At 37.6% G+C, this 16,249-nt stretch overlaps 1 protein-coding gene across 3 annotated transcripts in view; it reads right to left on the reverse strand.

The window, feature by feature from the left end:
• Positions 1-16,249, reverse strand: part of LOC126612322 (condensin complex subunit 2-like) — a 93,120-nt gene that overhangs the window by 16,790 nt on the left and 60,081 nt on the right. The window lies entirely within an intron of this gene.

A 16,249-nucleotide genomic window follows, 5' to 3' on the forward strand; every position in this document is an offset into this window, starting at 1 on the left:
CTCAAAAGCTTCACAATATCTTGATCAAGATAGTGTAAAGTAAAATCAATTCATGGTACCTTACAAAGCTTCAACACAAAAGCTTCACCTACAAAGCTTTACCTCCAAAGTTTCACCTATAAAAGCTTCAACACAAAAGCTTCACCCACAAAAGCTTCACCTACAAAAGCTTGACCCACAAAAGCTTCACCTACAAAAGCTTCACCCACAAAAGCTTCACCCACAAAACCCACAAAAACTTCACCCACAAAAGCTTGACCTACAAAAGCTTGACCCACAAAAACTTGACCCACAAAAGCTTCACACACTCTTGATCAAGATAGTGTGAAGCAAAATCAATTCATAGTACCCAACAAAGTTTCAACCTCAAAGCTTCACCTACAAAGCTTCAACATCAAAGTTTCACCTACAAAACTTAAAATATATATATATATATATATATATATTCGGAAATTTGACAATTCAAAAATTCAAAAATTCAAAAATTCAAAAAAAAAATCGAAAAAACAAAATTGCCTAGACTTCCTCTTCTTTGGGCCTAACAACTTTCATAACAAATATATATGAATAATAAGTTTTGGGCTACCACTTAAAAAGGAAAATGGGAAGTTTTGTTACTTTAAAAGCTTGGCTACTAGCAAGACACCTCATTCGTCAACTCCCTCGACCGGAGACTTTGGGGACTCCTACCATATGCTACTACACTTTGATACTCAGAAGTCTCACGACCACTCAGTGACTTCGATTTTTCAAGTCTCCAACCGAGAAGTTTTTCTCACTCGGGAAATTAAGAGAACACTACCTCAACCTACATGCTTCACTCACAAACCTTCAACATACAAGCTTCAACAAAAGAAAAAAATTCAAAGAACTTAGTGAAAAAGACTTTGGTGTATTTAACACAATACGTTGAAATGAAGCAAAACTTATTTATTGATATCTCCGATAAGTTACAAATATGTACATATACATGAGTCAAAATAAACAAATAAGAGGGAGCTTTCACAAAGGTTGCTTAGGAGAAGTCTCAGCAGTCGGCAGAGCCCTAGAAAAAGAAGGCACCAGAGGGTGATCATTCAGAGCCTTAGTACTGGACAGAACCCCAGAAGGAAGAGGCATCAGAGGTTGATCATTTGGAGCTTCATTACGCGGTACAGCCCCAGAAGACGAAGGCAATAAATGCCTTTGGAACAAACCCACAAACCTTTGATGATCAAGTAAAATCTGACCATCAGATTCCTGCATCTGGTCAAGCTTCCTCTTCATGTTTATAGCATAGTCATGTGCGAGCATGTGGAACTGTTTATTCTCATGTTTGAGCCCTCTAATCTCCTATTTGAGACTTATCACTTCAGCCGCCAATGATTCAACTTGGAGGGTTCGAGCAAATAGGCGTTGGGCCATATTAGACATTGAACCTGCACACTGAACACTGAAAGCCAGGGAATCCTTAACAGCCAACTCATCAGACCGTTTGGAAAGTAGTCTGTTATCTTTGGGAGTGAGAAGGTTTCTGGCCACCACCGCAACGATCATATCATTCTTCATCACAGAGTTTCCAACGGTAAGAGGATCAGTAGGGGATAAGAAGGATGTGCGCCATATGTTGTCTTGAGGAGGCATAGTTGCCTCTTCACCAAAGTTCAAGTCAAAACGACGGTTGGATGAGCCAGACATTTTTAGAAATGATGAAGGAGAAATGAGGTCCAATAAATCTCTGAAGTACAAAAATAAGGGGAAAATTCCTACAAGCAATAACTCTCTAAATGTACTTCTTGCACACAATTGGTGCCCTTATAAAAGAAACGGCAACATGGCTGTTGGTTCAAAAATCGAAGAGGCACCACTTTCTACACGCAACACCCGCTCATCGAGTACCATAGATAACTTTGCCAAAGATCTCTGACAAAGTTTAGACACATAAATTTTGAAGGTTTAGCTACCCTACTGTTACCCATAAGGGTAAAGGAACAACACCACTGCTTGATAACTGGAAAGTCCATATGTGTGTCAACCTCCGTGCTCTGTAGCAAGGCAGACTGTCTAAAATGCCCAACCTTTACTCACATTTGAGAAAACACTCTGAATCTCAAGAGCCAGAATCCCAACAGGATTACTTTCTCAAAAATCGAAGAGACACTGCACTCCGAATCTCAAGAGCCAGACTCCCAACAGGATTACTTTCTCAAAAATCGAAGAGACACCGCTCTCCGAATCTCAAGAGCCAGACTCCCAACAGGATTACTTGCTCAAAAATCGATGAGGCACCGCCCTTCGAATCTCGAGAGCCAGACTCCTAACAAGATTACTTTCTAAAAACTCGAAGAGACACCGCTCTCCGAATCTCAAGAGCCAGACTCCCAACATGATTGTTTGCTCAAAAATCGAAGAGGCATCGCTCTTCGAATCTCGAGAGCCAGACTCCCAACAGGATTACTTGCTCAAAAATTGAAGAGGCACCACCCTCCGAAGCTCGAGAGCCAAACTCCTAACATAATTACTTTTTCAAAAATTGAAGAGACACCGCTTTCCGAATCTCAGGAGCTAGACTCCCAACATGATTGCTTTCTCAAAAATCGAAAAGGCACCGTTCTCCAAATCTCGAGAGCCAGATCCCCGACATGATTACTTTTTTGAAAACCGAAGAGGCACCACTCTCCAAACTTCGAGAGCCAAATTTCCTTGGATAAAGCTTGTCTGCAATCTTTACGCGCAACATTAGCCTCCAGATATTACAGAGCACTTTTTCAAAGTGCTCTGACAAAGTTAGAACACGTGAAGCTTGCAACTCCCACTAAATTGCTATGACCAAGAATGTTAAAGGAATAACATTACTACTTGTTGTTAGGGAGACTCCTATATATGTCGACCTCCATTCTCCACGAACAGGCAGACCTGTAAAAATGCTCAACCCTTCCTCATATCTGAGAGGGCACTCCTAACGAAGCCTCTTGAAATACTTAGCTTTCTTCCCCCCTAATAATACCAATGCAAACCAGCCATACCAAAGTAAGAGTATCTCATATCATCAGGGTCAAAAGCAAGAGTATCACATATCATGCTTTTTCCCTGTCTTTTCCTTTACCCTTGTTCTTACCTGTAAGACAAGGAGAAAAAGAGCAATCGGTCAGCACTTGGAATCAAGCTTGCAGTCAGGAACAGACTGCCTGGAACCTCTTGCATGATTACTTACTTGACATTGCTCTCGAGTACTTATCTTCAACATCTTATGCTTCCAGAGAAGATACCATATCTGCCTGAGGAACATATAAGGCAAGTGAGAAGGATGCAAGGAAGCATGTGGAGACAAATGTAACAGAACACATGCCGATACATCCACTACTTTGTCAACAGAAAAAGTATCTCATATCATCAGGGTCGAACGTACTCTAGATTTGATGGACTTGTTTTGACCCTCAAATTCTTGAGTCGGCCTTATATTCTGGAGGAAACCAAAAAACCCTCCAGCCCAGTTCAAGAATAAGTCTGTGGATAGTTACTTCTTCAAAAGCAAAAGTATCTCATATCATCTTTTCTCATTTTTCTTCTATTTATCCTTCATGCTGCCTACAAGATAGGAAGAATGAGAACAATCAACCGGAGCTCGAAATCAAACTTTTGATCTGGGACTGATTGCTTGGAGCTCTGATTGCTTACCTTGTCTGTCACCTCTTTCGGCAGATCTCCTAGCTCGACGACTTGGGGGACTCTTACTACATGGTTTGTATCGCGCTTGACCAAGCCTGAAACTACAAGTAAGTTTCAAGTGAAATTGATACATTACCTTGTGCATCTTCACTGGTTAAAGATACCACCCCTGGATAGAGGAAGAATATTTCCAGAGAAGATGTCACATCTACTTATGAGACAGATAAGGCAAGTGAAGACGATACCACACTTCGGTACTTAGAAGTTTCGTGATTCCTCAGCAGCTTGGATCTTGCAAGTCCCCAACCGAGGAGCTTCCTTCACTCGGGAACTTAGAGGAGCACTGTTTGTTCTATACTTGACCAATCCCGAACTACTGAGCACCGATTAACGTTATACCATCAAGGATCCAGAAGAGTTTCCTTACAACCAGGAGGCCAATCACAATGCGACACGTGTCGACATCAGAAGCCAATCACAGCGTGACACGTGTCAATGTCAAAATAAAGCTAGAAACTCTTCTATAAAAGGAGATCATTCTCCCACAATATTTCCTAATGTCATTTATACTAAATCATTCACTAATACTCACTAAATGAGATATTGAACATATGTACTTATGTAAACCCTTCACAATTAATGAGAACTCTTCTACTCCATGGATGTAGCCAATCTGGGTGAACCACGTACATCTTGTGTTTGCTTCCCTGTCTCTATCCATTTACATACTTATCCACACTAGTGACCGGAGCAATCTAGCAAATGTCACAAACTTAACATTTTCTGTTGTACCAAAGTCCTCACTGATTTTGTACATCAACAATGTCTTCTTAATATAAGATGATTAGGTTTAGTTGAATATATTTTGTACCAGTAACATCGATTGTTTCATGTTATGAATTAACAATCTTACCATACTATGTTCATCCTCAAATTTATGACTAACAGGTTGCTGAGAAAAAACAAAGATGTGCAGTTAACAGATTTTGTTGAAACTGAGTTTTTGGTTGAGCAAGTCAATCTTGATATCTTCCCCTTATTTTTCCTTAGTTGGAAAGGTTCTACAAGAACACTTGCGGTATGATTTTTGATGTTCTTCTTTTACATTTGTAGGTGGAAGCCATCAAGAAAATATCTCAATATGTTGCTCAACTAAGGATAGTTCACAAGGGGCACGGTAGAAACCCATAATTCAAGTTCGTTGTCATCTTTATCCTATGTTTAGTGTTCATCTTTTGAAAATAACATTACTTTATCCAATTTTGTTTTCCGTTTCTTAAAACCCAGGCGCTGCTCAACCGAGATGTTGTTGCTACGTGATGATGAGTTTGTCGTTGTTGAAAGTGGTGTTATGTTGTCCGGTGCGCTGATTGTAGCTGTTTAGAGGTTTTGGTTGTAATGTTAGAACCTTATATTAGTTCTTTGGATGAGAAAAATACATGAGGGACAAATTTTAGTCAAATTAATTGTTTGCATTACGTTTTGAGAAACTCAAGTAATTCTATATAGGTGGGATTTAGAAATCCGCACTTTTGGTTGTACATAGGCTTCCAATTTTTTGGCAAAGGAAAGCAGGAAGAGAACATCAATGGTTGTGACGATGGAGAATCCCTTCTTTGCGGGGGAAATCGACGGTTCATGTGCAGTATTCAGACCAGTTTATAAGAGGAGAGGTCAAAATGCAGAACGAATGACATGAGGATTTGTTTAATTTTATCATGTTTTGTACTGAAGTAAAACTCCCTTCCCATCTCACATAGTTTTAAATGTTGATTAGTATAGAATATGGATCCTCTTTGTGAGGATTCTGGGGATCCGTAAATCATGTCCGTTCATCGCACATTATGCGATCAAAAATCATTTTAAACATTTTTATTTAAAATTAAACATAAATAGTACCTGACAAAAACTGACCGCACGATATACGATGAACGGATACGATTCACGGATCCCCATGATCCTCACCAAAAGAATCCTGAGATGATCTTGTTGGATTAGTATATATGTGTAAATAGGATTATGGCCTCGTTTGGTAGCCCGTATAAGAGATCGAATAGGATAGTTAATACGGTTCCAGGTGTTTGGTGCAATTCTGTACTAAATAGTACCCGTATTACTTATATTGGGCCCACACATTTATCCGGTGTATGCCCGTTTATTTATCCTTCCAAAAACCTTCGTATAATTAGTCGGTTCCATCCAGTCTTGCTCCATCGCTCACACTCTCTCATATCGTTCTGCTAGGTCGTTGCCGTTGCCATCGCCAATCCTGGATTTTTCTTCCTTATTTTCTTCTCCTTCGTCTTCTATCTCTCCTCATACCCACTTCCAAAGCCATGGCTGAAAAAAGAACTAATTCTCAACAGGGTCTCTCTCAAAGAATCCCAAGTCAACTTGGTTCGAAAGAAAATCAAGATGTTGTGTCTTCATGTTCCTCTTTCACTCCACTGCCTTTGCCCTCCTCTTCAGTTCCTCGTCGTGGTACCCGCACGAGTTCGCATGTCACCGGTCCTGGGAATTTTTTGGTTGCAGAACTTTTGTTCTGCGATTTGTAATTTGGGGATTTTTTGTCAAAGTAATTTGGGAAATTTACATTAGCATAGTTTTTGTTAACCATTTGTTGTCATAATGCTTTGTTAAAGGGTTGAAGGAAAGATTTCATAATGCTTTGGCAGAAGAAACCCAGGTGAAAGAGGCTCCGGTAACAGAGGTTCTGGAGCGGGTTCTGGGCATGGTGGAGTCGAGAAAGGACCGGAGCTCGGTGTCGCTGGTGTGCAAGGGCATGGTGGAAGAGCAGCCGAGTACCCGCTGCTGGAGGAGCTCCGGTTGAAGAGGATGAGAGTCTGGAGATGTTGGGTGTTTGTTCTGGTGGGTTCAAAGCTCTTTCGCTTGTCAGCTGTGATGGGTTCAATACTGATGGAAATTGTTTTTCATAAAAATAATAACAATACAATTTATCCGGTATAATACCAAACTCAGTATTAAATAATCGGTCTTTAGTTCGATATTACATCAAATGTCCGATTAATTTAATCAGTACTATCCGATGACTATTTATCCTATCTGATTGAAATAGTCAGTACAGTCCGAGTAATAGAATTGTACATTGTTGTAATTATGTGGAACTCGGTTGTAAACCCGTGACATCGCGGGCTGTTTTGCTCGTGAGAACTAAAACTTAGTTTAAATACGAATCTGCTATGGTAGTCTCAGCGCCTCATGTTGGACCAGCAGGTCACGAGTTCGACACCTCATGATGGTGTTTTCTTACTACATCTTCAGGATTTTTATCTCTTTTTGGTTGTGGGCTTGCTTCCAAGATTGAACTTCAACAAACAAATGGGTTGCTCAGGCTTGTAGCTGACTTGGATCTTTCCTAGCCCAATAGTTCACATCAATCCATCAAGCACGAGGTCATCCCTTCGAATCCACGTGTGTCCAATTCCCTCTCACTTCTTTAATTTTCAGTTTTGTTTATGATTATTATTATTTTTTCTTGGAAGTTTTAATGAAAAGGGTTTGAGCGAAATTTAGTTTAATAAAAAATCATCCTATATTATTATTTAGGAAGTTTTAACGAAAAGCTCACGGTACTATTCACTTTAACGAAAAATCACATTTTTACACTAAAAAGTCAAATCTGGTACTATTCATTTTACCCTTTATTTTGTCCTTATCATTAAAACTCAAAATTTTCAAGCCATTTTTATTAATTTTCCTTATTATTTAACCAAAATAACTTCATATTTAATCTTAAAGACACAACTAATATATATTAGATCCCACAAACATTGAAAACACATGGCTGAATTAAAAGCCCAAAACGGAGTAATTTTTTTTCCAATTCTTGCCCCTAACGGAACCATTCCGTCAGCCAATTTGCTCGAAACACCTCGCCCACCTCGCTCGCCGTCGCAATCTCCCACCTCGCTCGATTTGCTACGATTTGGCTAGAGAAACAATCCCCTGAATCTTCCAGTCGATCTCGTCTTCTTGTTCTAGGTTCGGTCAGATCTTTGTCTTTTTGCTGCAGACTATTATTTATTTAATTAAATCCCGTGTCATTCTATTTGTTCGATTTGATTCTAATTCCTTTAGATGTTAGTTTCGTGACAGTTTTTGAAAATTTATGGTTTTTTTTTTGTTCGTTTATGGATGAATTGATGGACTGGGTAGTGGTTTTTGTTTGATATTTGTGATTAGATCGATTTCTGTGTGAATTGCATGTGGGTTTTAGATCACTTCCATCACAGTCTGCTCATGACCTCTTAAAATCAAGTATTTTAAGGCTAGAGGTAAGTAGACATTTTGAATACGTTGTTGTATTCTTCATATCATCGTTGTTGAGGATGTCATTTTAGTTCTATGCTTTAAATGAGAATTGATGTTGTGGCTAATGTTTCTTTCGCTACATTACTCTTTCGTAATCTGTTCCAAATCTGTTGTATTCTTATTCATCACTCTTAGGTTCAACTACCGAAACGAGTAGGGAAGAAACCTATTAATCTAGAGCATTGCCATTGTGTGTCACTCATATACATACACCCTTACTTGTAGAGATTAGAGAATAAACCTGTAACTACTCAGGGTTTTCCCTCACCCCGCTTACTTCTTAGATGGTTTTCCATCCCCATATATTACCTCAAGGAAAAGCGCACTCCACGGAAACCTTGTTATTGCTCAAAGAATCTGAGATGTTATGATGGCCGTACCAAGAACTAATATGGTTTCTCAATCAGTTGACAATGCATTTTACTATGCAGGTAAGAAGAACATGAGCAGCACAAGTAGAAGGTGGAGATGTGTGATCATAATCTAATGATCTTGTAATCTATTAAAGTAACTGACTTGATTTATTTCTGTTAATTAGTTTGATATTTAAGGAAGCGCAATTTGTTTCTACCAAAGTTAAGGAAGCACAGTTTCCCAAATAATAAATTTTCAGTTTTTTTTTTTAATTTCAGGTTTTATAAATGTATAAAAAAAGGAACTGAAATCGTATCGGAAAAAAAAAAGGGTATAAAACCGAACCAAAAACTGGATATTAAATTCAGTTCGATTTCGCTTTTGGTAAAAAACTGAACCAATTGAAATCGAACCCACCCCTAATTGGTACTATCACTATTTCTTAAACTGAACACTAATATTTCTTGAACTGAACACATACTATTTTTTAACTTAAACATTAGTTCTATCACTATTTCTTAAACTGAACACCGACTATTTTTAAAATTGAATATGAACACTATCACTATTTCTTAAACTAAATACTCATTTTTTGCGTTTTATTTTACTGATTTGAGCTCTGAAAGTCTGAAAATTCCAAAAAGATTCACAAGACACATGGAAGGCAGAACATCTAGGTTAGTGTTGAATCAATAGATTGGTGGTTTGTTCTTGCATCATAAATAATGCCTAATCCTTAGTCATGTTTCAGAAATAGTGCCTAGTTATTGAGTCCAGTTTCGTAAATAGTGTATAGTATTTGGTACAGTTTCATAAATAATGTATCTTTCTTGGTCTGATTTCATAAATAGTGTTTAGTAAATGATCAACTTTCATAAATAGAACTGAGGGTGGTGTGTCATCACAGGAGAGGGTTTTTATTTCAATTTGGAGGGAGGGAGGTTGATTGGGTGGAACTGGACTAAGAACTAGACACTATTTATGACATCGGGTACTATTTATGAAACTGAACACAAGTACTATTTATGAAACTGAACATGATTACTATTTATGAAACGGGACATGAAAACTATTTATGAAACTAACACGGGTACCATTTATGAAACAGAACACGAAAACTATTTATGAAACTGAACACGGGTACTATTTATGAAATTGAACACGATTACTATTTATGAAATTGAACACGGAAACTATTATGAAACTGAACACGAAAACTATTTATGAAACTGAACACGGGTACTATTTATGAAACTAAACACGAAAACTATTTATAAAAATGAACACATATACTATTTATAAAACTGAACACAAGTACTATTTATGAAACTTCAAATATACCAAATACAAACAATGTACCATTTTTTTCCTCAGTGAGAATAAAGTAGAAACATACAACATGTTGAGTAAATCAAGAAAGAATACGCCACCACCAGACTTATATCAAAATCCTAACTTTTAATTTGAACACATCACAATTTCTAACACAATAATCCAAAATTAACTAAATTAATCAGTCAAGTAGAAATCAGGAGTGCAGATCTTCTGCACCTAAAATCATATGTAACCTCTCATTGGCTTCCCTCAAAATTTACACTTGTCCCTCAATTGATTCAATATAACACTGTTAACTATCCAAATAAAAACTCTGAAAAAAAAAATTAAAAAATAGCAGCCCATTACCCAGTCTTCACCTACCAACGCCACTAGCGCACAATCCATCATCAACCCCACCGCGTCCAAAATTGTAAAACCTAAAAACAAGGGGATTTTTTTCGAATGAGGAAGGTGAAAGGTCTGCGACTCTCTGTCCGATAGAAAAACAACAAGGGGCTTTGATTCCATCTGCATCAAAGTAATTTTTTTGTCCTCATGGGAGGAAAAGAAAAAAAAAAGAAGGATAGGAAGTTTTATTTGATCAAGGGATGGCTGAAAAGGGGAATCAGTTTCTGTTGTCATTGCGAATCCATCGGCGGAGCCCCCAATCACCCACTTTGACAAATCCAGTTCCACCGAACCAACCTCCCTCCCTCCAAGTTGAAATACAAACCCTCTCATGTGATGACGCACCAACCTCGGACTAATCAAATTCAACACCCCCGTTGACCTCAAGAAATGATTCAGGATTTGGAAGCAAACGGGAAGCAATCTGGGATTAGAAAATCAAATGACAGATGAATAAAACCCAAAATTTATGTGTGTTCTTCTCTCTCTCCTCTCTTTATTTGCTCACTAAATCAGTTTCCCATCATCAGCCTGAAAAATCGAAGTGGAGTTGCAGATAGAAAGTTAGAGAGAGAAAGTGAGAGAGAGATAGAGTGGGAGAGCGCGAGAGGGAGTTAGTGGGATTTATGGGTTGTTGGGGGTGAATATAAAGAATCGTGACTTTTTCAGCTCTCTGACAGGGGCAAAAGTAAACTGACGGAATAAAACGAAACTGACTTAACCTAAAACGTTAGGGGCAAAATCGACAAGTAATGATATTATTTTGGTTTAGTCATTGTAGTTGGACTGATTTAGCATTGGGTTTTGTACTAACCATTAAATAAAGTTGTCACATGATTTTTGGTTAAAATCTAAAGTTTCCAAACCCTTTTCATTAATTTTTCTTTTTTTCTTCTAGTTTTCATTTTTGTCTTTTCTTTTTCGTAAAATAGGATCTTTGTTTATTTTTCTTTTTGTTGTTTTAAGTTTCTTATTACTTTTAATTTTTTTTTTTCCACACCTTGAGGACAAAGTGTGAAATAAGTTTGGGGGTAGGAAGTAAGAACTTTTAGGTTTTAAAATTTTTGAGTTAGTTTAAAAAAATTTCATTATTTTTAAGTTAATATCTATAGATGATGTTAAACGTTAGAACAAATGGACATGATGAAGGGTAATCCCATAGTAGATGTGAAATCCCGTCCCCGAATTTCACTATTTAAAGGTACGTATTTTCGTATTATTAATTGCAACACATTTATATGTACAACGCATGTCCCGACTACTGTGCTTCAAGGTCAATTTATTTATCACATAAGCTTAAGAATAATCAAGTTGATCTTACCGTGAACTGATCAGGATGCCGTCGTTCTGATGCAAGAAAATGCAACCTCATTGTTGCAACCTTCTCGTACTCTGTTTTCAATATGTAGCACGTCCAAATTGTAAAAGCATAGGCCATTACTAAATGAGTCCAAAATCTGCATCAGATGTTAAATAATCATGGGAAGGTAAATTTCCTTGAAATGCAAACAAGTTTCAATGCACAGTAGCATATAAATGAGTCCCATCAAAAGTAAATGATCACCAGAAGGATATAAACTAGGCAATTCTTAATGTAGATTAAATCTTGCATATTAACCTAGAATGCTAATTACCCTCAGTTGAGAAAATTAAGAAAATTAATTCCTCAAAGGTCAGATTTTTAAATAAATAGTTAGAATATATGTTTTGATTTTATTTATAAAATAGAAATTTCGATTTTGTGTGAGTCTGTGTATTTATAGCCAGCATCTGTTATAATTATGGTCAAAATGAGTAAAAAAATTCGGGTGCGTGATGGCTTCTCTGATTAAAAATAAATAAATTTGGTCTTCGTTATATTTTTATATTTGTTGTTCTGCTGTTTTTCATTATCGATGTCGTTAATAGAGCTTTTTCATTATATGCTCATGTGCTTTGCAAAGAAAGCTTACAGAGAAACAAAGGGGCCTTGATCATTTAGTTTGCTATTTTTTATTATTCATTTGTCTGTCGGTGTTTAAATTTTGGTGTTAAATTTTCGATTCTTTTTTTTTACAAGTTTTGTTATGCATTTGAAAAGAAGATGATGAATGTTTTTAATTCATGATAATTCACAGTTTTGACAATAGTTCAACTAAAATAATTTTTCTTCACTATCTCAATATGAAAATATATTCATTTTCCTTTCAGGTTGAATCAAGAAGTCGCCAAGATACACATTTTGGCATCTGCTTAGCATCTGGGCAGAACCTAGACCAACCTCTCCCATGGTAAGTAAATTTCATTTCGTACATAATCAATCAAACTTTTTTTTTAGGGCAAAAGACTGTTTACTACTCTCATATTTCGTGGTTTTCAACATTTAATACATCAAGTTTTTTCGTCCCAGAGTCATACCTAAAGTGTTAATTTTGGAACAGTCTCATACATCCGTTAGTCAAACTGTTAAGTCTGCCGTTAACTGATGATGTGGCGCCTATGTGGACAATGACTAGGCGCCATGTGTTATTAAAATATTAAAATAATAAAAGTATTTATTAAAAAAAAATTGTTCTTCCTCAAAACCCCGATTGTCCTCCCTTCTCCCTCCCTTCTCGGCCTCTACTGCAAAACCCCGATTGTTTTCAATTTGAAAGTGGGGGTGCTGATAACAGAGCGGAGGTGGTGGTGGGGAGGGACATAGACGGAGCTGTACGATGAAGGAGGCCGATCCTTCATCGCCAGGAGTGAGGGTTTGGAGGAGGAGGCAATGGGTTTTGGATGTGAAGGCGACGGCGTACGATTTCAAAGTGCAACGTCATTTCGTCCTTTGTCTTCATCACCATGACCTGAACCGGAGCAATCGGTTCGACGCCGCTAACCGCGAGGTCTGGAACTTCCTCAACTCGTAGTGCAGCTGTCGCCATGGATTCAGGGAAGAGAAGGGATGTAGGGTGCCTATAAACATTTTTTTTTTTTAAATTGAGTGGGTCGGGGGTTGAGGGAGGGAGAGGGTTGGATTTGCAGTAGAGGCCGAGAAGGAAGGGAGAAGGGAGGAATAACTGCTTTTTTTTTTTAATAAATACTTTTATTATTTTAATATTTTTAATGACAAGTGGCGCCCAATCATTGTCCACATAGGTGCCACATCATCAGTTGACGGCAAACTTAACAATTTGACTAACAGATGTATGAGACTGTCTCAAAATTAACACTTTAGGTATGACTTTGGGACGAAAAAAACTTGATGTACTAAATGTTGAAAACCATGAAACATGAGGGTAGTAAACAGTCTTTTGCCCTTTTTTTTTATAATCATAACACCATGATACAATGTATTGTAATAGAACTTTTTACATGTTTTATAGACTTTTAAAACCCACAGCAACGCGCGAGCTCTATAACTAGTCTACACTAAATGAATCGAAGGTGTCACATCCCGGCCCGGGACGGATCACCTCCCAGGTCCGCTCCACCATCGTAACACGATATTGTCCGCTTTGGGCCCCGACCACACCCTCACGGTTTTGTTTCTGGGAACTCACGAGTAACTTCACAGTGGGTCACCCATCATTGAAGTGCTCTGGCCTCCTTCTCGCTTAACTTCGGAGTTCCTACGGAATGCGAAGTCAGTGAGCTTCCAAAAAACCTCGTGCTAGGTAGGGATGGGAATATACATTTAAGGATCACTCCCCTGGGCGATGTGGGATGTTGCAATTCACCCCCCTTAGGGGCCCGACTTCCTCGTCGGCACACTTTGGGCAAGGGATTGGCTCTGATACCAATTTGTCACATCCCGACCCGAGGTGGATCACTTCCCAGGCCCGCTCCACCACCGTAGCACGATATTGTCCGTTTTAGGCCTCGACCATGCCCTCACGGTTTTGTTTCTAGGAACTCACAAGCAACTTCCCAGTGGGTCACCAATCATGGGAATGCTCTGGCCCCCTTCTCGCTTAACTTTGGAGTTCCTATGGAACCCGAAGCCAGTGAGCTCCCAAAATGCCTCGTGCTAGGTAGGAATGGGAATATACATTTAAGGATCACTCCCCTGGACGATGTGGGATGTTACATAAGGGGTATTTTTTAAATCAAAAATACAGTGAGGTGAAGATAAAGATTCTAATTACTAGAACCATCGACTACTTTCACTCGTAATCTAAATCATTTATTTTCGTAATGTAAGGTTTTGATACACAGTAATGAATAAATGAATTTTATTGTGAGTACATGTGAAGATAATAGTAAATGAGAGCATTGATCCCTTGCAACAAAATAGAAGGTTTGGTTTATGAAATTAACAGTTCTTTAAAGTTGGTGTATGAGTTACCGACTACTATTACAGTTTAGAGATATTTTTATTCATTTGTAAGTAAGAGATTTTAGGCATAGATGACGAAGACGTTATATATTTGTTGAGATAAATGCCTATTTAACGATTACACATTGTGTGGCTTAGCTCAACCTTATCTTCCCTTAGAGTAGAACATCCTCTACGCTGCTAAGGTAGAATATCATTTAACGTGCTTAATTTTTACGTACAAGTTGGTAATAAAACTGATGTTCCACATTTGTCAAGAAAATTGTTATTAGCACTCCAAAATTAACATAATACACTCCTTCCAAGTGTAATTTTTTTACTAATTGGAGTGCCAATAACAATTCTTTCTGTCAAATTTAGATATCAATTTCATTGGACTTCTAATTCAAAAATCAAAACAACAATATCATCACAATTCAAAACCAAAACACCAATTTTCTTTTATAAAAGTGAAGAGTTTCAACAATAATGTATTAAGTCTCATTCTCATGGTTGTTGAACTTCTAGAATTTTGGTTTTTTCTTTGTGCAAATTCAGGGTGAAACGAAGGGGATTTGTGAGAAAAAAAGCTTCGAATGAGATGGTTGATGGTGATGGTGAGTAGTAATGCCGCATTAGTGTAATAGTATTAGTAGATTTGGACAAACCTTTTCATTTCAAGTTTCATGTGTCTTCTATGTTTGGGTGGAATGAGGCCAATGCGTATTTCTTAATTCTTGCAAATCTTTATGTTTGTTACATTCGTAGAATACAAGGTAGAGAATGATACCATGTTACAAACCATGGCAACAAAGTGTTTAAAGTGGTAAAAAAAACCTCAGAGATGTGGAAAAAAGAGACAAATGATAAAGCTCATCTTTACAGGGAGCCTGAAAAGTAACATGCCGATGACAAAGGCGGCGTTGAGAGGGAGCGAAAGGTGCAATCGTACAGGTTCCCCAAAAATTTTTGGTATCTTATATTTATATGTAATAATGTTATATATTAAAAAAATACTTTTATTAGCACTTTAAAACTTTATAGTGCACTTTTATAAGTGTAAATTTTTTTTTCTTTCTAAATATAAAAATTTGGAGTGTACAATGAGATATTAGGAGTGCTAATAGCAACACCTTAAAAAACAATTTTCTTTTCAATTTTATTAATTATATAATAATTCTATATATTCAAGTGAAACTCTAAAGTTAGAGTTTTTGAAGCTTTTTTTCTTTTCTTTATTTGATTGCTTAAGATTGAACTGTTTTTTATTATTTAGTGAAGGTTATGTTTGTAACTCTTTTTACTTATTTATTGACACTTGTAAACTTACAATCAGTGAGTCATAAATGTTGCTTTGATTTAAATTATTATTTTTTAGTACCAATATATTGTCATACTTTAAAAAAATATATCTTAAAAAGGGATCCTTTTATAAATTTTGCTCAGGGTCCTCAAAATTTCAGAGACGGCCCTAGCCGGTGAGTAGGTTATAGGTTTGATAAAAGTGAGGAGTAAGAACAAAGAAGATTAAATTATCATGGGTGAAACAAGCAAGAAAAAAAAATTACAAAGATCAGGAAGAAAAAAGGCAATGCAAGGATGAAAATTAAAGGAATCAAGAGAAAGAGGAAGGGTGCGGATGTGGGTAATGTACATTGTATTGCCTACCCAAATAAACATTAGAAGGAGAAGGACCCGCATAGACGATCGACTCGTCATGTGATGTGTAACACTAGTGTCGGGATGCCAAAGTGGGTCAGGCACTCAGGCTGCTGCTCGAACTGGGTTCCAGCAAAGGGTGCGGCCTGATCAGGCCCACAGTACCTGTGCGGGAAGGTCTGGATATGCTGGAATGTATTGCAGTTATGGCGCCAAGGAGGGTCTCGGAGCGGGCAAGCTGGGCTGAGAAAA

Source organism: Malus sylvestris, chromosome 17 (genome assembly GCF_916048215.2).
Source record: "Malus sylvestris chromosome 17, drMalSylv7.2, whole genome shotgun sequence".
Classification (NCBI taxonomy): domain Eukaryota; kingdom Viridiplantae; phylum Streptophyta; class Magnoliopsida; order Rosales; family Rosaceae; genus Malus; species Malus sylvestris.